Here is a 23,040-nt window from a genome sequence, read left to right as displayed (position 1 = left end):
TGGCGGAAAGACACAAAATGGTGGCTAAATACGAAAACTGAATTACCTCAGAACGCCGTCCACCTGCGTGGTACCCCGACTCGAACCCTGCTTATAGCCCGCCTTAGCTCTCCCGCGTTGAAGGCCCGAGCCTAAGGCGAGGCAAGGGAACAGGACTTTAATAGCCGGTATAGCCCTGCTACGAAGGGCTATAAGGCAATTAGAAAATTCTGCCGCTAGAGGGCAGAATGTTCTAACAATTTAAACAAAGGCCTCTGGAAGCTCGAGGGGATTTAAATCCCTTTGAGCGGCCTTTGAAAAACATTGAAATGTTGCTCTGCAGGCCTTTACTGGTCCGTAGAAGCAGGGAGCACTCCATTGTCTTCAATGGAGCTCCCCACATTCCAATGTTCTAATATTGGTTATTGTTAACTGGTCATCTTTCTGCCATTTGGTCTAGTCATCTTCTGGCTGCTATTGAAGAATTTGTACAAGAAGAATTTTGTCTTGGTAGTGTAAATCCCAAATCATGGACTGGCGGAAGAACTTTTGTCTGCTGCACAAAAGATATGAGTGTGTAAACGGTTAGTCAAAGAGGAAGGAATCAATGCTTAATTGAAAATGTTTGTTCACTTGTCACAGCAATGTATTTTTACATTACAAACACTGTTCTCAAACTAGCAGTAATGCTGAGTACTAAGGGCATATTATCAAGCCAGGCGATACAATTATCGCTGCTTTAACGGCAGAAAACTGCCGCTAAAACGGCAATAATGGGTTTGATAATATGCTCTATGGATTTCCAATTGAAGCCGATGTTAAATGTGAAGGACATCTAACATGGGCTTCTATTGGAATTCATTCCATAGAGCGTATTATCAAGCCCATTATCGCCGTTTTAGCGGCAGTTGTCTGCCGCTAAAGCGGCGATAATTGTATCGCCTGGCTTGATAATATGCCCCTTAGTATGTGCAATAACGGAGGCACCAAGGGATAACTGTGCTACGCCTTTTGTTGTAAGAACTGTGCACACATAGGATTGCTTTCTACTGAGCGCACAGTTGTATAACAGATGGTTTACACTTCCAGTATGTTTATCTTGAGAGGTAAGGTAGAAACGACAACGCAATAACATTAACAGATCGTATGTTCCCCGTACGTGCTCGCGCTGTCTAGCATTTACATCCACTCTGCTTAGGTTGCAGCTTGCTTTCTTGCTTATGCCAGCCATCGGGCGCAGTAAATAATACTGTACTCCCAAGGAAGACACGCAGCATGTCACATCCCGGTGCTGGTAGTCAGGGCGCTGCCCGACGAGGTCTCAGCTTGTCCAGGCCTTGAGGGGGCCGGGGATGATAATGGCTGGTTATGCGAGCCTTTACGCTGCTGTGTGTCTGTCTGAGCCCTCCTGAAAGCAGCAGCAACAGCGCAGACGACGGTGACGAGGAGCCGCCAGACGCTTCCCCAGGGCCGCCGCGCTGCATATTGGGGCGATACTAGAGCCTTCTCCCTGGCGGACCAATTGTATAAAAAGAGCATAGGGACAGGCGCTCGCGCCCCTGCTGCGCCGCCCCAGGCCACGCGCTGCCCCCGGTGATTCGCTCTCTTGGCTCGGTTCGCGGAGCCCCTTCCTTCCTGCTCGTCCACGCCCTCCGCCTCAAGCGCCGTCCCTGCCTCCTCCCGTCGTATTCAGCGTCCCTGGGAGCTGCGGCAGGTGCAGAGTAGCAGTGGATGGGAGCCGGGAAGAGAGGCGAGGTTCTGCCCATGCCCGGCCGTGGAGGAGACAAGCCTCATAACAAGCAGCATAACAGGTACGACTCCGAGACGGTGACTGTGCATTTAAGAGTGTGGGGAATTAATGCATAGACTGCAGTGTGAGCATCCCTTCAACAGAGAAGGTGCATCGTCACGCATGCATTGTGGTATTTTTTCATTTCTGCGATTCACTGAACGTAAACAGTTTAATTAAACAGCACTATCCATCAGTTTAGGACACAGACCGTATCGTGTCCACTGCAAAAGGCCAGTGTGCAAATTGCCATTCACATGGTTGCTTATCATATCAATACTGTTGCTCAGTAGGCTAAAACACCAGCGCCTTAGGGTCTGCGTTTAACCTTCAGGTCGCTTGCACCGACCCCCACTAAAATTCATCAAGGCAGCTCAGTGGTGTAATGCTCATGCAGCAGCGCTCTTTGTGTAACTTGTGGAGGCACCTACTTCCGGGCCGCTCAGTGGAGAGGCGTGCGTGGAAAACTGTCGGCCACCACCAGTTCTAATCACAGGTATGTTACGATTAATTGGTTAATACACCCGTTGATTAGGGCTTTACATAATATACGGGTCACAGGTTGTGTAAATTAGAGACCATAAATAGGCTTATATTAAATTGAACGGTACTATTTTTATTTAACAAACGTTTGTTTTTCGGGTTTTTTAAATCTGTACTTTACCAATGGTATGTTCCTCAGTGAGCATGGCCTGTGCTTTCAGTCTGTTATGCGAATACATGCGCAACCGTGACGAGAGGTTATCGATTAGGTGGTTGGATCTACTTTGTAAACACTGACCCTGGGGCAGGGAAACGCAATTATTGCATATTGTCAGATGGGGCTCACTCGCACGACAGCACGGTGCCAACTGCCAGCGACATAACCCCTCCTCCATGATATTACGAGCACAACGAGGGCTTAGGGCTCGGAAGGAGGATAGGAGGGGGAGTTGTATAGGACAATAAGTCCTCTTTTAAAGGGTACCCACATACAAAAATATTGACTCTGAAAAAAGTATCCAATTGTTTTGAAAGTAAGGCTTATTTCCTCTTTGCACATAATAGGTCACAATTCCCAATGTGCTCAAAATATAACCCTTACATGAATGACCTGTAACAGGCTGTAAATAATTAAATGTATTCTTTGCATTGAGCGGTTACAAGCGCAGACGCGCTCAGAGTTTCAACTTTCAAGTGTTTTTCACCGTGAAAGAATATGCGTCGGGCATTCATTTTTACAGGTGGTGTTTTTAATTCTCGAACGAGAGAGACAGCTGTGTTCACCATTCATGGTGTCTCTGGAGCATGAATCACGAAGCTGCTTCCTTTCTTTGGGCCCAATTCAGCCTTTGTCTGCCTACGCCGTCTGTCTTCCTACCTTCTTGCTAGAGATGTAGGCCTCACTAGAATTGGTTTAAGAAAGAGTGGACCGCTGATTAAACAAGCATTTACAAAGCCAATCTGTCTGGCCTTTCACATAGCTAGAGTGCCTCAAGTAATTACTAGATGTCCTTCTCGAATCAGAAGAAACAGCGTGAAGTCTTTAACAAGATTGCAGCCCTTCAAAACTTTACTAGATGTACCACTCAGGTCAGAAGCAATTGCTCAACAAATCTGTCACAAATCCGCAGTAACACGTGTTGTTATTAAATTCCCTCTTGAGTAAGATGCAAATGCTTCAAATGTCCTTCACAAAGTGTAGGGGCTGTGGCTTCAACATATAATATACAGTTTCACTTATGCTACTCTAATAAATTGTGCTTGATGTCAGTAGGATTGGAAAATATGCCAATGCTGGTATATGCTGATTAATTAATATTGCAACTTTTAATCAGTGTCTTGATTACTATGGAACATTTGTGAAGACAACCGTGTATATTTAGGTACCAGCAGTCACTGTTTAATTCAAGCCCTACAACCGTATTGTGGGGAAACTGTTTTTTTTGCGTGGCACTTTCTTTATGTCCCAGTAAAATGCCCACTGTCTTTTGCTGTTTTAGAAAGAAGAAAGATGGAAGCCAGTAGATAAAGATATCTATCTATCTATCTATCTATCTATCTATCTATCTATCTATCTATCTATCTATCTATCTATCTATCTATCTATCTATCTATCTATCTATCTATCTATCTATCTATCTATCTATCTATCTATCTATCTATCTCATATTTGTGTGTATAGCCTCAAAAGCATATGTAATGAGTTCACGTCTAGGGTCCTGGCAAGTCATGTGATCAAGACCAAGGTGACCTGGTCGAAACGCGTCATGCTGTGGAGGTTGCAATAAAGCACTAAGATTTTAACACTACGCTGTGGTCCGAACCTATATATATATATAGATATATTATCTACTGGCGGTCGCCAGTAGATAATTATAGTTAGGACCGTGTTTCCATAGGAAATCCGCAACATTCTATTTGGAATAACTTTGGCGCCGGTCGACGAATCCTCGCGAAATTTTCAAAATTAATGGGGCGCTACGCTCCGCTCCTACCCTGAAAGTCTCGGGGGGATTTGTCAAGCGGGGACTGAGAAAAAAGGGGGGTCCCAAAACGCGTTTTCCCCATGCATTTTTCCATAGGACCTTTAGACACAGCTACAGCCCAAACGGCTGAACAGAATTACTTGAAATTTGGCAGAGAGGTAGTCCTCAGGTCAAGGATGTGCCTTTTGTAGGTCTGGTGTAAATCTGTTCAGTAGGTCCTGAGAAAATAGCATTTAAATCAATATATATATCTGTAAGCGCGCTCCGTGCGCTTACCGTAAGCTTACCGTACGCGTACGGTGCCGTGCGCGAAGCTTAATTCTGATTGGTGGTTACATGACTGTAAACATTCGAATCGGTCGAAATCAGGAAGTGTCGGCCGCCATTTTCTGTCTCTCGCACTGAGAAACAAAGGTGGGGAACGTGAAACGAGGGCAACGAAGAGAGTTGCAGACCCCCTAGTGTTTGTCAGGGGGTCCAAGAAGGACCCAAAAGTACGAAAAATAAATGTAATAATTTAAAAAAAAAATCGCGGGGTACGCGTATGGTAAGCTTACCCTACGCGCACAGCAAAAAAAAAAAAATAAAAAAAAATAAAGAAGTAACAATCACATTTATTAAATAAATTAAAGGACCCACAAGGGAGAAAAATACAAATGTTACTGCGTAAAAAAAGGCGAGGCGCACACGGCATGGACTGCGCAATGTGGGCGCTCGGTGCGCGAAGCGCACCGTGCGCGCAGGGTGTGCGCATAGTGAAAAACCAGAAAAAATAAATAAAAATAAATACATAACTTAGCATTTAAAAAACCTTGCAAATTCACTGAAAAAACCATAGGTTTCACACACGTTATAGTTAGGAATTATCATTTACAAAACCTTGCAAATTCACTTAAAAAACCATAGGTTTCACACATGTTATAGTTAGCTGTACATTTCACTCGTAAAAAACCAATGAAATTCCACGTTATAGTTAGATCAGGTAACTATAACTTGCGCGACCGCAATCCACAATGTGTAATTTCAGATGTCATCATTGATGTCATGAGTGATGTCACTGACCATGTCATGAGTGATGTACTATGTGACGTCATCAGCAGTTTATTGTGGGCGCGCAAGTTATAGTTACCTGATCTAACTATAACGTGGAATTACATTGGTTTTTTACGAGTGAAATGTACAGCTAACTATAACATGTGTGAAACCTATGGTTTTTTAAGTGAATATATATATATATACCTTCTGGACAGGTCTTGATCACATGACGAACTGCATTGCGGGAACAAGCAATTTAAAGTGACAAGTGCATTGGTTTAACCTTAAACATAGAGAACAGACTGTTATACTCATCTGACAGCATAATGCTCAGGTTCAGAAATAATTTTTTTCTTTTTTCTTCTCAATGAAAATCAGTTATTGTATAATACAATGTCGATTTGATGTTAAGAACAACATATAATAAAACATATAACCATCAATATTAATACATTAAATAAGGGATAAATTGATGATTAAAACCAGAATCAACCAATCAATCAAAACATTTGTGAAGCGCACTACATACCCGCGTGGGTCTCAAGGCACTGGGGGTGGGCTGCTACTGATCGAAAAGCCAGGTCTTGAGTGTTCTCATGAAGGTCAGCAGGTCTTGGGTCTGTCGTAGGCTCAGTGGTAGGGTGTTCCATGTTTTGGCGGCGAGGTGGGAGAAGGATCTTCCGCCGGTGGTAGTTTTTCGGATGCGCGGAACGGTGGCAAGTGCGAGGTCGGCGGAACGTAGCTGGCGGTTGGGGATGTAGAAGGAGAGTCGACTGTTGAGGTAGGCAGGGCCGGTCTTGTGGAGTGCCTTGTGTGCGTGGATGAGGAGCTTGAAGGATATCCTCTTCTTGATGGGGAGCCAGTGCAGGTTTCTCAGGTGGGGGTTGACGTGGCTGTGGCGTGGTATCGAGGATCAGTCATGCCGAGGTGTTTTGGATGCGTTGTAGTCGTTTGATGAGCTTGGTCGGGGCTCCCGGTGTAGAGGGCGTTTCCGAAGTCGAGTCTGCTGCTGACGAGGGCCTGGGTGACTGTCTTTCTTGTGTCTGTTGGGATCCATTTGTAGATTTTGCGGAGCATGCGGAGGGTGTTGAAGCAGGAGGAGGAGATGGCGTTGACTTGCTTGGTCATTGAGAGCGTTGAGTCTAGGATGATTCCCAGGTTACGTGCGTGGTCTGTGGGTGTCGGGGCTGTCCCCAATGCCGTCGGCCACCGGGAATCGTCCCAGCTGAGGATTGTGGTGAGTTCCTTGTGGATGGTGCTGTTCTCAAGATTGATAATGTGGTGGAGAGAGGAGCCTCTGGGTGCTTCTAAGTGAATTGAGTTTATGATGGTGGCAGTGGTCTGTGTGGAGAATAGGTCCCACATAGTTTTGCATTTGTGTTTGGGACGGTGAGGTAGTAGTGTCTGTTGAAATCAGTGACAGGTGGTTGAGTGTTGAAGTGTTTGTAGATAGTGTGGATTTTCCTGAAGAAGTATGCAAGGGTGTTGCGGAGTTCTGAGAGGGGGCGATGGTGTTCTTGGTTGCTGCGGGTTTGGAGAACTCTTTGATGATGCTGAAGCGTTCCTTACTGTGTTTGGAGCTGACTTCGAGACTAATGGTCAGGGCATTTTTCTTGGTGTTTTTCAGGAGTTGGTGGTATTCGTTGAGAGATAGTTTGAAGTTGGCTCAGTCGTTGGGTGCTTTGCTGGTGCGCCAGACCCTTTCCAGTCGTTTACAATTGGGTTTGATAGATTTAAGTTCTGGTGTGAACCAGCTGGCGTGTTTGGAGGGTCTGCCTCGTTTGGTGGGTTTGAGGGATGCAACTATGTTGACTCATTCGGTGAACCTCGTGTTGAAGTTTTCAGTGGCCACCTCAAGGTTGGATGTGGTGTCTAGGGTCGAGGCACTGAGGGTGTTGGTCCAATGGTTTTTGGTTGCTGTGCTCCAGCTATTGTGGGGGTGTTGGACTGATTGGTGGAGATGTTGAGGGTTGTTGTGAGGTAGAATTGAATGATTGCGTGGTCGGAGGTGTGGCTGTACCTGATTCAGTCGCTGGCTGAAATATGGGATCCAGTGTATGCCGACTAATGTGGGTGGGGTCAGTGACTAGTTGCAAGAGGCTGAGGATGTTCATGCTCTCAAAGTGGTTGGTTGTGTTGGCGTTGCCGGGGTCGTCGAGCTGAAACTTGAGGTCCTCGAGGAAGATGAAATATTTGAGTTGATGTCCAGGGAGGCGATGAAGTCGGGATGTCCTTGCAGAAAGTAGGGTGTAGTGCTGGGGGTCTGTAGACAAGTGTTAGAAGGCGGACCGCTGGGGAGTCGGCGGGACCACCCAGTGGACCTCCTTACTGCAAGGAAGTAGCCGAGCGCCGCTGAGAAGCCTCCTAGGAGAGGTCCTTCCCCTATAATCGTACTAGCCCAGTAACACCACCACACAGGACTCGACACGGGTATCAATTCTCATATATCTTTATCGGTAATTATCGTAGGTTTCTTTGGCAATATGTACAGGTGGATCGAGGGATCCGCAAAGAGTCTCAATGTCTTTGTGGGGAAGGGGTAGCGGGACAGTCTCAGTTTCAGCCTGGTACGGGGGTACCCTGCGCCCAGGTATTAAGCCTCAAGCTGGGAGGGACTCCGGGAGTCGGAGCGTCGGGTGCCGGACACAAGGGCGGCTCGAAGAGGTCGAGCCGCGATGGAGTCAGCAGGGCTCGGCGGGTCAGTTCAGCTAGTTCGAGCTGCGACGCAGTCTTTTCTCCGTAGGGTCAGCCGCGATCCGATCCGCAGGGCTCTCGACTCCAGGATACAACTACTGTCCTGGTGCGGGTTCGCCCCAGATATAGGTCTGGAGCCCTTTGATGTCCGGACCCTTGCGTCCGGGGGGGGGGCGGAGAGGCCGGGCTGGGAGAGGCCAGACGCCCAGCGGGAGAGGCGCCAGTGCCCAGGGAGGCCGGAGAGCGATCGCACCCAGGCGTTGGGGGACGGTTGGGGGTCCCATCGACACTCCCCTCCTCCGGGATCGGGGGATTGGCCACGTGGTGCCCCCTGGCCGGATCTTGGTGCCTCGATGTCGGGGTTTCGCTGGGGCCGCGGCCGGAGGGGCCGGGTCACGTTGGCTGGTGCGGGTAGATGTGTACAATTCAGGGGGGACCCCGAAGGGTGAAGAGGTCCCCGGTTGGCCTGAAAGGGGGGCCAGGACCACGCCACGAGGCCGGGTCCAACAGGCTTCCCCCCCAGCCGAAGGCAGGGAGAGTCACCCATCTCCTTGGGAGTTCTCCTTGCCAAGGCGGAAGAAACGGGACAGGCCGTCGGCATTGGCGTGGTCGTTGCCGGGCCGGTGTTCCACTGTGAAGTCCATCCCTTGCAGAGAGATGGACCATCGCAACAACTTCGGGTTTTCTCCTCTCATTTGCATTAACCACCGCAAGGGCCAGTGGTCGGTTTGGACCCGGAAGTGGGTGCTGAAGAGGTAGGGCCGGAGCATTTTGAGGGCCCATACCACGGCGAAGGCCTCTCGCTCGATGGTGCTCCATCTCTGCTCTCGGGGCAGCAGTCGCCGGCTGATGAAGGCCACTTGTCTGTCAAGGCCTTCCAAATTTACTTGGGACAGGACCGCCCCAACTTCGTACTCCGAGGCATCGGTCTGTACTATGAATTCCCTGCTGTAGTCGGGGGCTTGCAGCACAGGAGCGGTACACATTGCTGTCTTGAGGGTCTCGAAGGCCGCCTGGCAGCGGGGCGTCCAGTTCATCTTTTTGGGTTGCTTCTTGGACGTAAGCTCCGTGAGGGGTCCCACAATGCTCCCATAGTTTTGGATGAACCGCCGGTAATAGCCCGTGAGGCACAGGAAGGCCCGGACAGCGGTTTGGGTGGCTGGGGGCTCCCAGGCCTTGATGGCGTCAACTTTTGGCTGGAGGGGAGCCACCTGGCCGCTCCCCACTTGATGGCCCAGATAGGTCACGGATCCCTGGCCTAACTGGCATTTGCTGGCCTTTATCGTGAGTCCGGCTCTCTGGAGGGCGGCCAGAACCTCCCTGAGGTGCCCCAGGTGCTCGGCCCAGTGGCTGCTGAATACGGCAATGTCGTCCAGGTAGGCGGCGCTGAACGCTTCCAGTCCGGCCAGGATCTTGTTCACTAGTCTTTGGAAGGTTGCCGGGGCATTCTTCATGCTGAAGGGCATCACCCAAAAGTGGTAGTGCCCATCGGGAGTGGAGAAGGCGGATCGCTCACGGGCGCCAGGGGTGAGCCTGATCTGCCAGTATCCGGCAGTGAGGTCGAAGGTGCGAGGAATGGGATGGGCATCGGTCTTGGTGACGGCATTCAACCCTCGGTAGTCCACGCAAAATCTGAGTTCCGGGGTGGTGCCTGGGGCGGCGGCCTTCGGCACCAGGACCACTGGGCTGGCCCAGGGACTGTCGGAAGGTTCGATGACCCCGAGGGCTAGCATCTTGGCGACCTCGGCTTGGATGCAGGCACGCACTCTGTCGGGCACCTCTGTAGGCTCGGTGTCGCACGGGGGGGGCTGTCCCCAGTGTCGACGTCGTGGACGCACCAGGGAGTGACCCCGGGAGTGAGGGAGAAGAGGGCAGCGAAGGGTTGCAGGAGCTGTTGACAGTCGTGGCGCTGTTCCGAGGTCAGGGTGGTGGAGAGTTTGACGCCCTCTATGGAGCCGTCTTGGTCGGAGGTCCTCAGGAGGTCGGGTAGGGGCTCGGAGTCGCCTTCGCCCCCATCGTCGGTAGCTAGCAGCAGGCTTAGGTCCGTTCGGGCAAAGTGGGGTTTGAGGGGTTCCTGGGGGACTCCAGGTCGACTAGGTAGGTGACGGGGCTCTTCTTCTCCACCACCTTGAAGGGCCCGGTCCATTTGTCCTGGAGGGCACAGGGGTCCACGGGCGACATGACCCAGACTTGCTGGCCTGGCTCGAACTCAATGGAGGAGGCGTTCTGGTCATACCAGCGTTTCATGTCCTCTTGGCTGGCCTCGAGGTTGGCCTCGGCCAGTGCCCGGAACCTCCGGGTTTGGTTCCGCAGGGTCAGGAGGCACCGGTAGACGTCGGGAGGGGCATTTCAGATGTTCGTCTCCCTGCCTTCCTTGACCAGGCTGAGGGGACCTCGGACAGGGTGTCCGTACAAGAGTTCGAAGGGGCTGAACCCTAGAGACTTCTGCGGGACCTCCCGATAGGCAAATAGGAGGCAGGGCAGCAGGACGTCCCATTTCCGCCTCAGGGGTTCTTCCAGGCCCTTGATCATCCCTTTCAGTGTTCTGTTAAAACGTTCGACTAGTTCGTTCCCCTGGGGGTGGTACGGGGTGGTGAACTTGTAGGTGACCCCGCATTGTTGCCATAGGGACCGCATGTATTTCGATATAAAGTTCGTACCTCGGTCGCTCACCACTTCCCGGGGGAACCCCACTCTCGAGAAGATTCCCATCAAGGCCCGGCCCACCACGGGGGCTGTCACAGTTCGGAGAGGGATGGCCTCAGGGTATCGGGTGGCGTGGTCGACTAGGACGAGGATGAAGCGGTGACCCAGGGCAGTTCGGGGGTCCAGGGGCCCCACTATGTCGATTCCTACTCGCCCGAACGGGGTGTTGACGGCCGGGAAGGGCTGGAGAGGGGCTTTGACCCGTCCCCCAGTCTTCCCGCTGGCTTGGCAGGTCGGGCAGTGATTGTCCACGTCCTTACGCATTCGGGGCCAGTAGAAGTGGGTCACCAGGCGGCTGTATGTTTTGTCTTGCCCCAGGTGCCCGGCGAGGGGCACATCATGTGCCAGATAGAGGAGGAAACCTCGGAATTGGAGGGGGACCACCAGCACTCGACCGGCCCCTAGTTCTGCGATCTTCTGCTCGCTGTAGAGCAGGTCATTGTCCCAATAGACCCAGTGCGTTCCTGTTTGGTCACCGGCGGCCTGGGCGGCCGCCTGCTGTCGGGTCCCCTCGAGGGAGGGGCAGGTTTTCTGTTCTTGCTGGAACTGTTCCCTTGTGGGACCCCCGTCGTGGCGCCATTGTGCAAGTTCAGGGAGTTCGCCGAGGGAGGCGATCTCGTTCTGGGGAAGTTCGGACGGCCCGGCATCCGCGTCGGGTTCCTCCTCGACCGAGGGAGGTGGTGGTTCGGGCCCCTCGGGCTCGTCGGGGGCTGCCGCTACGGTTGGTCGGTGGGCCTGAGCGGTCATGGACCGGGTGGTGGCGCAGGCCCATTCGGGCAGTCCCAGCATCCCTATGTGCTCCCGGCGCTCAACCTGGGCCCAGGGGGAACTTTCCAGGTCGTTCCCCAGGAGGCAGTCCACCGGGGCGTCGTCGCGGACGGTCACTTTCAGCAGGCCTGACACCCCTCCCCACTCGAATGGAATCCGGGCCATCCGGCACATGCTCTCGGTGTTGTCGGCCGTCCGGACGGGGCACAGTACATGAGGCAGGATCTGTTCGGAGGTCACCAGGTGGCAGCGGACAGCAGTCACGCTGGCTCCAGTGTCACGGAGGGCTTCGGCCGGGCGTCCATTAATGGTGACCCACTGCCTGTATTTCTGGGTGTTGCTCGGGATGGGGGTTTGGGGCACCATTTCTCGGCTGCCCAGGCATACGAGGGACATGGCGGCCGGCTCCCACTCGGTGGACCCGGCGTCGGTGTTCTCTTCCTCCTCCTCCCCTTCCCCCAGGGCGGTGGCCGCCAGCTGTCGGGGCGGGCCCCGCTTCGTCATGGGGCAGGATGGGTCACTGGCATAGTGCCCTGGTTGTTGGCAGCTGTAGCAGGTTACCGTTGGCCGAGGTCCTGGTCGGGCTGGGGTTGTCCCCCTTCGTGCTAGGGTCGGGGACGTGCGGTTCGAGGGCGGACCCCGAGGAGGACTCCGGGGCGGCCCTGCTGTAAAGTCTCGGTTCCGGTTTGACCCTCCTCCTCCGCCGCGCTGGCGGGGGGGTCCTGTGGCGTTCCGCTGGTACTCCCCCATCGAGTTCCGGGGGACCCGGGTGTTCACCCACCAATCGGCCTCGATGGCGAGCTTCCGTGGCTCGGTCAGCTTGCTGTCGAGGAGGTGCTGTCTTAGCTCGACGAAACAGTTGTTGGAGAGATGCTCCCAGACAATGAGGTCGAACAGCTGCTTGTAGGAGGTGACCTTGCTGCCCTTGACCCACCCTTCCAGGGCTCTGCTAAAAAAGTCGACGTACTCCACCCAAATGGTACCGGGGAGTTTCTTGCAGTCTCGGAAGCGCTGGTGGTACATTTCTGCGGTGAGGCCATAGCGGGTGAGCAGGGCCTCCTTCATGTGATCGTACGAGGTCATCACGTCGTCCGGGAGCTGTAGCAGGGTGTCTCGACCCTCGCTGAGGAATCGTCCCCATAGACCGGCACCCCAATCCTTCCGGGGTACCCGATGGGAGGTCATGGCCACTTCGTTGGCTTTGAACCAGTGTTGGATGTCGTCGTTCTTGTAGTATTCTTTGACGACATCCTTGGGGATATGTACCTTCGCCTCTGTCGGCGGAGGAGTGTCCTTGTTTCCGGGGGTGCCGGTCTCCCCCTTTTTGGACTTAAGTTCAAGCTCCTTGAGGCTCCGCTCGTGCTCGAGGGTTAGCTTTTTCTCCTCCAGTTCTCTGTGCCGTTTTTTTTCCTCAATCTCTTCTTGCAACCGTAGTTGCTCTAGGGCCAACTTCTTTTCCGCCAGCAGGAGTTCTCCGTCCAGCCGGAGTCGTGCGAGTTCTAACTCATGGGTCCGGACCCTCTCCCACTCCTGTATCTCTTCTGGGGATAGGCCGGCTTCCATGCGGTTTCTTCCCCCATTTGCCGGGGCCGTGGTTGGCTGCAAGGCTACGTTTAGTTCTGACGTTCCTTCGTTTTGGGGCGACGCTACTTCGGACTCTACCCAGGCTCTTAGGGCTTTCTGCATGTCCTCTTTTGAGCCTAATCCGGTGGTCGAAATGCCTTTGTCTTTGCAGAACTGTTTGAGTTCTTTGTGGGTATATTCCTCCAACCGTTCTTGTTGGAACACCGCGGTCGTGGTGGTCTCCTGGCTGCTCATGGTTATTCTGCGTCTGGTTAGGTAGCGGGTGAGTTACTTGCTGTACGATTTGCGTCCGGCTCGGATCCCGTCGCTGGCCACCAAATATTAGAAGGCGGACCGCTGGGGAGTCGGCGGGACCACCCAGTGGGCCTCCTTACTGCAAGGAAGTAGCCGAGCGCCGCTGAGAAGCCTCCTAGGAGAGGTCCTTCCCCTATAATCGTACTAGCCCAGTAACACCACCACACAGGACTCGACACGGGTATCAGTTCTCATATATCTTTATCGGTAATTATCGTAGGTTTCTTTGGCAATATGTACAGGTGGATCGAGGGATCTGCAAAGAGTCTCAATGTCTTTGTGGGGAAGGGGTAGCGGGACAGTCTCAGTTTCAGCCTGGTACGGGGGTACCCTGTGCCCAGGTATTAAGTCTCAAGCTGGGAGGGACTCCGGGAGTCGGAGCGTCGGGTGCCGGACACAAGGGCGGCTCGAAGAGGTCGAGCCGCGATGGAGTCAGCAGGGCTCGGCGGGTAAGTTCAGCTAGTTCGAGCCGCGACGAAGTCAGCAGGGCTCCGATGGTAGTTCAGTGAGGTTGGGCCGCGACGGCGTCATCAGGGCCCCGAGGTTTCCGTGAGGATCTTATTCTCAGCAAGGCGGAGCCGCAACGCAGTCAGCAGGGCTCGAGGTACAGTTCCAGGTAAGAGTCTTTTCTCCGTAGGGTCAGCCGCGATCCGATCCGCAGGGCTCTCGACTCCAGGATACAACTACTTTCCTGGTGCGGGTTCGCCCCAGATATAGGTCTGGAGCCCTTTGATGTCCGGACCCTAGCGTCCGGGGGGGGCGGAGAGGCCGGGCTGGGAAGGCCAGACGCCCAGCGGGAGAGGCGCCAGTGCCCAGGGAGGCCGGAGAGCGATCGCACCCAGGCGTTGGGGGACGGTTGGGGGTCCCATCGACACTCCCCTCCTCTGGGATCGGGGGATTGGCCACGTGGTGCCCCCTGGCCGGATCTTGGTGCCTCGATGTCGGGGTTTCGCTGGGGCCGCGGCCGGAGGGGCCGGGTCACGTTGGCTGGTGCGGGTAGATGTGTACAATCCAGGGGGGACGCCGAAGGGTGAAGAGGTCCCCGGTCGGCCTGAAAGGGGGGCCAGGACCACGCCACGAGGCCGGGTCCAACAACAAGTGTGCTTTGAACTGTTGTTTTTCCATCGGTGTTGATTTGAAAGTTGAGGTGTTCCATGATAGGAGTAGTGCTGTCAATGGTGGCTGTGCAGCTGTGGATGATGGCTATTCCACCTCCATTTTTGTTGAAGTGGCCCTGGTGAATCATTCTGTATCTGTTTGGTGTGGTGGTTGCGATGTCGGATGCTGATGACAGGTTGAGCCAGGTTTCGGTGAGGAAGACGACGTCCGTTGTGAGGGAGGTAATTGTGTCCCAGATCTCGATGGCACGTTTGTGGAGTGATCAGGTGTTGATCAGTGGGCAGTAGAGTTGTCCTGTCATGGTGGTGGTGGGCAGGGGCTCAGGAGGGGGACTCTGTTACAATACAAGAAAAAGTGACGAAAGGGGAAAGATCACGCTGTTGAATCAGGAAATGCACAGTTGCAGTAGTTGTTGCGTGGTCCGGAGTTGAGGGCTAGAAGCTCAGCGCTGGTGTAGCTGTGAGTAGGTAAGGGGCCAGGGGGCCTGGCAATGTGCGCGATCCATGCACGGACGGGCTCAGGCAGGCTTGCCTTTGGCACGCCAGTGCTGCACCCACTGCATGGCTGCTCATTAAGTAGATTCCAGGGAGGGGCAAAGGGCACTGGGTGGGGTCAGCAGGAAGAGAGGGATTCAGGCGGGATAGAAGCGATCGGGGGAGGATGAGGAAAAAAACTGAGGTTAAGAGGCAAAAGCGGCAAAAAGAAGTTAAGGGTGAAGGAGTCTGAAAAGAAAACAAGGTTAAGAATGGTAAAAAATTTATTTAGGGGTCAAAAGTGCCTGGAGCGAAAGCAAGGTTAAGAGGAGAAAAGGGGAGAAAAACGAATTAAGAGGGAAAAAGAGCTTGGAAAGTAAACAAGATTAAAAGAGGAAACAGGAGAAAAAACGAGTTAAGGGGGAAAAAGAGCCTGGAAAGAAAAGAATACTGAGAGGAGAAAATGGATAAAAACTAATTAAGGGGGGGGAAGAGCACAGAAAGAAAATGATCAGGAGGAGAAAACAGGAGAAAAATGAATTAAGGGTGGGGGAGCCTGGGAAGAAAACAGGGTTAAGAGGGAGAAAGCAGGGTTTAGACACTGACGTGTGGTGGTTTGGCTCGAGCTAGATGCTTTCGCTGGTAGCAGCAGAGAAGAGCTGGCCCAGGTACCTGCTCAATGGGGCTGCGCAGCGGTTTCCATTAAGTAGGTTTCCGGGAAGAGGGAGGAGCGCTGGGCGGGGGAGGCGGGAAGTGGGAGGAGAGGGCTTCAGGCAATCTGGGAAGCATGAGGAAATAGGCAGAAGTTAAAAGGAGAAAGTGGGAAAAACTACATTAAGGGTGAAGGAGCCTGGAAAGAAAACAAGGTTACAAATTGTAAAAACTGAATCAAGGGGGAAAAGAGCCTGGAAAGCAAACAAAGTTAAAAGGAGAAAATGGGAGAAAAACAAATTATGGGGCAAAAAGAGCCCGCAAAGAAAACAAGGTTAAGTGGAAAATATGGGAGAAAAACGAATTAGGGGAGAAAAAGAGTCTGGAAAGAAAGCAAGGTTAAGAGGAGAAAACAGGAGAAAAACTAATTAAGAGTGGAGGAGCCTGGAAAGAAAACTGGGTTAAGAGGAAGAAAGCAGGGATCAGCCGCTGACATGTGACAGTTTGGCAGAAGTGAAATGCTTGCGCTGGTGGCAGGAGGTGAGAGCTAGCCAGGGTACCTGCTCCCTATGTGTGGGAGCAATGCCGGCTTCCGCTGGAGGCAGGGAGCTGGCAAGGACCAAGGGGGCATTGAGGCTCCCCGCTGTATCAAATGCTTCAAACTGGGTGCCCTGGGTGGGCTTCAGGGCACCCACCATCAAATGGCCATGCCCCTGGAATGGGGTCCCTGGGGCTGAATCGGCTCGGGGAGGGCAGGCGCGGCTCCCCTAGCCCATAAAATGTTTGGCCTGGTCCAGTGGATCGAGTCCCCAGGACCGAAATCAGCATGGGAATGGAGGCCTTGGCCCCCCCCTCTCCTCAAATAATTTATAAAGCAGAGACCATAGTTCTCCCTTTTAATTACTCTGAATATGCAAATGCCCCAAATCATTTGCAAGCTCCGCTCGTTTGGCCCGTGTCCATTTTCCTTAGTAGCATGCACCGTCTTTCCGCCTTTTCTCACATTGAGGGACAGCTTACCAATAGGCACTAGCCGATTCTGGTGACATGTTTTTGATGCAGAGGAATACGAGGGCATGTCCACCAAACAAACACACACTTACTTCATATAGTTAGGATGAAGGACCCTTGTTTGGTGGAGATTCACTTCTTTGTAGTCTCGTTGTCTTCTCTTGATGAGGGTTCATGTTATCACAGATTTGTGGATGAAGTTGCTGCAGGAACAATCACGTTGCTGGAAATACATGCACACAAGGTTAATGGAGCCATTACCTTGTCCTTTATGCAGCTGTAGTCTAGAATATGCACTAGTTATTACCTAACGAGGTAGCACTTACTAATTAACCAAAAGAAAGTACTCGGGTAGACATTTTGTGCAAGTGTGGACTCTTGTTGGATAAAGGAGCAGGTGAGGTTCCATTCTAGCCGAGTCACTCACAAAGCTACTGAAACACCCACACAGACACTCAGACACCAACTCATGCACCCATTCTCACATACACTCACAGACCCACACATCTACTCACACATCCACCCACACACCCACTCACACACCCACTAAATAAATCAAACATCACATAACTACACACACACTCATACAGCCACTCACACACCGATGTACACACCTATACAACCACTCATATACCCACTCATAGATTCATACTGCCACTCATAAACAGATTCATACAGCCACTCACACAGCCATTCACAGAACCATATGCCCACTCACATACCCACTCACTGACCCATTCATCCACTCACACACCCACACAACCACTCACACAGCCACTCACAGATCCATACAACCACTCGCACACCTATACAGCCAAGCCACTCACAAACCCTCAAAACCACTCACACACCCCCATAACTACTCACACATCTACATAACCACTCACACACCCATAGAGCCACTCACATACCCAGAAAATTACTCGCACACCCAATCACACACCTATACAGCCACTCACACACCCGCTTATAGATCCATACAGCCACTCACACACCCTCTTACAGATCCATGCAGCCACTCACACACCAATTCACAGACCCATACAGCCAATCACACACCCACTCACAGACCCATACAGCTACTCACCCACCCACTCACTGACCCATACTGCCATTCACACACATCCATAACCACTCAAACACCCACTCACAGGCTCATATAGCTACTCCCACACAACTCACAGATATATACAGCCACTCACACACCCACGCTCAAAGGTTACAGGTTACAGTTAGGAAATACAATTTTACAAAAACCTTAGAAATTCACACAAAAAACAAAGGTTACAGGGATGTTATAGTTAGGAAATACGTTAAAAAACCATAGATGTTTACTAAAAAATCAAAGGTTACAGGGACGTTATAATAAAGAAATAGAATTAAAAAACATTAAGAAGAATTCGCTGAAAAAACCAAGGTTACAGGGACATTGTAGTTAAACTCAGATTTCCCTCAAACAAAACAAGTGAAACTCAAACGTTATAGTTAACTGAGCTAACTATAACTTACGCCCCCGGAATGCACTGCTTATGACCTCACATATTACATCACTCATGACATGGTCAGTGAGATCACTAATGACGTCATCCACAGAACCACTCACACACCCATATAACCACTCGCACACCCACACAACCAATCACACACCTATTCACAGATCCATACATTTACTCACACACCCATACAATCACTCACACACCCACTTACAGATCCATACAACCACTAAAACACGCATACAACTACTCACACACCCACTTACACACCCACAAAACCACTCACAGACCCATACAAGCATGCACACACCACTAACACACCCAAACAACTACTCACACACCAGCACATTGACTCACACAGCCCCTCACACTCCCATACAACCACTCACATACCCACACAACCACTCACACCCATACATCTTCTCACACACTCATACAATCACTCACACACCCATAAAAGCACTCACAAACCCATCCACAGACCAATACAGCAACTCAGATACCCACTGACAGACCTATACAGCCACTGACACACCCAGTAACAAATCCATACAGCCACTCACACACCCACTCACCAAACCATACAGCCACTTGGACACCCGCTCACACACTGATACAGTCACAAAGCCACTCAGATGACATTTGTTAGAAACAGTATAACTCAGTAGTACAAAAAGAATAGTAATTGAACTTATGCTGTAGTTTAGTATACGCAAAAACAACAGTTGATGGACAGAATGCAAACATGGTCATACATTCACCCCAGTACAGAGATATGGTCCTAAATCCATCGTTTTTTGCTCACCATGCCATTTCAGTTTGAACCCAGCCATATGCAAATCAGTCTTGACCCTGTGCCTCATGGGAGCAGTCCAGCCTGAACTGCCAAGCCAGGTCCTCCCTAGACTGGAAACAAACATCCTAGGGTCGGTTTCGGGGTTTCACCCCTCTTCAGCCTGGATAGCTTGATTCCAGTGGCATGGAGAGCACAGGACCCACATCTGGGCAGACTCGTCCCACTCGGGGTGACAAATGCAAAAACTATGGATTTAGGCCCAGATCTCTGTACTGGGGTGAATGTATGACATTGTTCTGCATTCTGTCCATCAACTGTTGCTTTTGCATTTGTCACCCCGAGTAGGATGGGTATGCCCAGACGTGGGTCCCGTGCTCTCCATGCCACTGGAATCAAGCTATCCTGGCTGAAGAGGGGTGAAACTTCGAAACCGGTCCTAGGATGCTTGTTTCCAGTCCAGGGCGGACCTGGCTTGGCAGTTTGGGCTGGACTGTTCCCATGAGGAACAGGTTCAAGACTGATTTGCATATGGCTGGGTTCAAACTGGAATGGCATGGTGAGCAAAAAATCGATGGATTTAGTCCCAGATCTCTGTACTGGGGTGAATGTATGACATAGTTCTGCATTCTGTCAATCAACTGTTGTTTTTGCATTTGTCACCCCGAGTAGGACGGGCATGCCCAGACGTGGGTCCCGTGCACTCCATGCCACTGGAATCAAGCTATCCTGGCTGAACAGGGGTGAAACTTCGAAACTGGTCCTAGGATGCTTGTTTCCAGTCCAGGGCGGAACTGGCTTGGCAGTTTGGGCTGGACTGTTCCCATGAGGAACAGGTTCAAGACTGATTTGCATATGGCTGGGTTCAAACTGGAATGGCATGGTGAGCAAAAAAACGATGGATTTAGGCCCAGGTCTCTGTACTGGGGTGAATGTATGACATTGTTCTGCATTCTGTCCATCAACTGTTGTTTTTGCATTTGTCACCCCGAGTGGGATGGGTATGCCCAGACGTGGGTCCTGTGCTCTTCATGCCACTGGAATCAAGCTATCCTGGCTGAAGAGGGGTGAAACCCTGAAACCGGTCCTAGGATGCTTGTTTCCAGACCAGGGAGGACCTGGCTTGGCAGTTCAGGCTGGGCTGTTCCCATGAGGAACAGGGTCAAGACTGATTTGCATATGGCTGGGTTCAAACTGGAATGGCATGGTGAGCAAAAAAAACGATGGATTTAGGCCCAGATCTCTGTGCTGGGGTGAATGTATGACATTGTTCTGCATTCTGTCCATCAACTGTTGTTTTTGCATTTGTCACCCCCGAGTGGGACAGATATTCCCAGACTTGGGTCCCGTGCTCCCCATGCCACTGGAATCAAGCTATCCTGGCTGAAGAGGGGTGAAACCCGAAACCGGTCCTAGGATGCTTGTTTCCAGTCCAGGGAGGACCTGGCTTGGCAGTTCCGGCTGGACAGTTCCCATGAGGCACAGAGTCAAGACCGATTTGTATATAGCTGGGTTCAAACTGGAATGGCATGGTGAGCAAACAAAACGATGGATTTAGGCCCGGATCTCTGTGCTGGGGTGAATGTATGACATTGTTCTGCATTCTGTCCATCAACTGTTGTTTTTGCAGTAGTTTAGTATACACCTTCAAGTCTCAGGAATGTTTTCAAAACACCCACTCACTGGATGATGTCATCAGTGATGTCAGTTGAGATGTCATCAGTAATATCATCAGTGTTGTCACTGACCATGTAATGAGTGATGTAATATGTGAGGTCAAAGCAATGCATTGCGTGGGGCGCAAGTTATAGCTAGCTCAGGTAACTATAGCTGCCTAACTATAACCTGTAACCTTTGTTTTTTTCCAGTGAAAAAAACAAGGAAAAAAATATATGTATATATTCACTTGTAAACCCAAAGTTTAATGTAACGTTATAGTTAGGTGAGTATGTCAATGACAACATTAACGTTTTGAACTAAACAAACCACAGATATTCACAAGTTATAGTTATCAGCACTAACTATAACTTGCGCCCCTGCCATGTACTGCTTTCTTCCTCAGATATGACATCACTCAAGACCTATTCTATGACCTCCTTTATGACATCACTGATGATATCCAATTAGTGTGCTAGCTTGTTTTATAGTTTACATAGTAGCAGGTAAGTGCCAAATTACTGGTCTACCTAATTTTGTACAGCCTGGATCCAGCTCATGGGTGTAAGTGTTTACAAAACACATCTGCTCCTAATGCACTATCAGTGTGTAGAGGTCTTAAAAATGTTATAAATCTTTGTATGCAAGAGAAACTCTATGGGCTCCCCGGGCCTTTTCAAGCAAAAGGGCCACGTGGCCCTCTCCCCATTTTCTTAAATTTCAGCCCTGGGGGTGGCCTCTCCAAGGCCTCTTGATGCTCGGGGAGGGGTGCTGCACAGCCCCCTCCCCATTTTGCTACATTACGGCCAAGGGGGTGGGCTCCCCTGGGCCTCCCGAGGCTTAGGGAGGGAGGCGTGCCACCTTCACACAAAAAGTAATGTTGGTCCCGGGGGTGGGCTCCCCGGGACCCTGGGAGCTCGGGGAGGAGAGCCATGCAGCCCCTCCACTCCTATATGAAATCACCCCCTGGGGTAGGCTCCCTGGGGCAGAAGGTAGTTAAATGTGGCCCGGCTACCATTTTATTTACTTCGAGAGTCTTGCGGGATTGCAGCATTTTGTTTCAGTTTTTCCCCTCAATTTTTGGCACCAGGGTGGTCCTCTGTGGCCCCCCCATTGGGCCTAGGGGGGTCAGAGCATCCTTACCCTGCCCACATATATTTTTCTTTTTTACAACTTCAGGAGAGGGGACTAAATCCTTGAGTCCTGTAATGGCTGACAGCAACATTTTTCTTATGTTGCTGGCAGCCAATGAGACCTCTCAGAAGCGAGATAGCCCAAATGAAATAAAGCTTCCGGGCCAATCAGAAACTCTATTTTTAAATTGGCGCTCCTGCAGGAGTCTCTGAGACTCTTGGGAGGCCAACTGCCCAAATATCTATATTTTTTTACCCTTAATATCTGAAAGATTACTGAATGGATTTACACCAAATCATAAAAGCACAATCTGCGGGCCAAGATCTAGCTTCCTGACGACTTTGATTTAATTCCGTTCAGCAGTTTTTGCTCTAGCCCAACTTCAATACGTTTATGGAAAAATGCATTGGGATTTAGTGTTTTGAGACCCCTTTTTTTTCTTGACACCCACTTGATGTATCACCCCAAATCTTTCCCGGGAGGAGCTGAGGTGTATGAACTTAAAAAAAAAAGTTTTGTGAAGATTCAACAAATGGGGCCAGAGTTATTAGCAAACCAAGAAACGCTCTGTCTATGGAAAAGCAGACCTAACTACAATTACCTAGTGGTAACCACTAGCATATATAGTGAGTCTTGTTGTGAAAGGAAAGTTTCATGGTGATCCGTCAAGTGGGGGGCAGAGAAAAAGGGGTGAGGATTAAAAAAGTGCATATCTTATGTTAATTCCCATAGGGGCTTTGAACACGATTACAGCCTGAGCCGATGAATGGAATTACACGAAATTTGGCAGAAAGGTATATTTAGTTACGCAGATCAAGCTTTCACTAATTTGGTGTACATCTGTTCAGAAGTTGTTGAGAAATTTAAGGAAATACAAATTAGGATATGTGCTATCGCTGCTAATTTGCGAATAAAAAGCTCATGCAGGGAACTGCAGAGCTCTGATTGGCTTCCAACAGTTCAACCAGGAAGTGTTGGCAGCCATCTTGAGACTCTGCTTCAGCCGAGTTCCCCAAAAAAGTAATAAAAAAGATAAGGGGGCAGGGTAGAAATACCCTGAACCCGAAGCCTTGGTTTTGGGGTCCTAGAGGGAAGCCGGCAGGACAAAAAAGCATCTTTTAAAGCCAAAAGGTGGCTGCAAATTCATGAAATTTGCAAATTCGCTGAAAAAAGAAAAGTGCAGACTGCTGCATTTGTTTTGAAACAGGCCCCTGGACGGGCCAGGTCCCAGGGACGTGGTGATCTCATAAAAAATGGAGGGGGGTTCATGGGGTTCCTCCAAGGTCTTACTTTGCCCTCGGGATCACCACCTCCCTGGGGTTTATGAACATTATACTAGGAGGACCTCGCAGACCCCGGGGACTACCACCTCCTGGGCTTTAGTGAAAAAAAA

The 23,040-nt window shown here is 50.9% G+C and overlaps 1 protein-coding gene across 1 annotated transcript in view; it reads left to right on the top strand.

Annotated features, from left to right (window-relative positions):
- The first annotated feature begins 1,247 nt into the window (after positions 1–1,247).
- The window catches only part of KIAA0319 (KIAA0319 ortholog), a 415,358-nt gene continuing 393,565 nt past the window's right edge, over positions 1,248–23,040 (top strand). The window contains exon 1 of the mRNA XM_085607057.1: positions 1,248–1,790. The gene's annotated coding sequence lies outside the window, so the exon portion shown is untranslated. The remainder of the gene's footprint in view (positions 1,791–23,040) is intronic.

This window comes from Triturus cristatus, chromosome 5_2 (assembly GCF_964204655.1).
Source record: "Triturus cristatus chromosome 5_2, aTriCri1.1, whole genome shotgun sequence".
In the NCBI taxonomy this organism is placed as follows: domain Eukaryota; kingdom Metazoa; phylum Chordata; class Amphibia; order Caudata; family Salamandridae; genus Triturus; species Triturus cristatus.
This window is presented reverse-complemented; position numbering and strand designations above follow the sequence as displayed.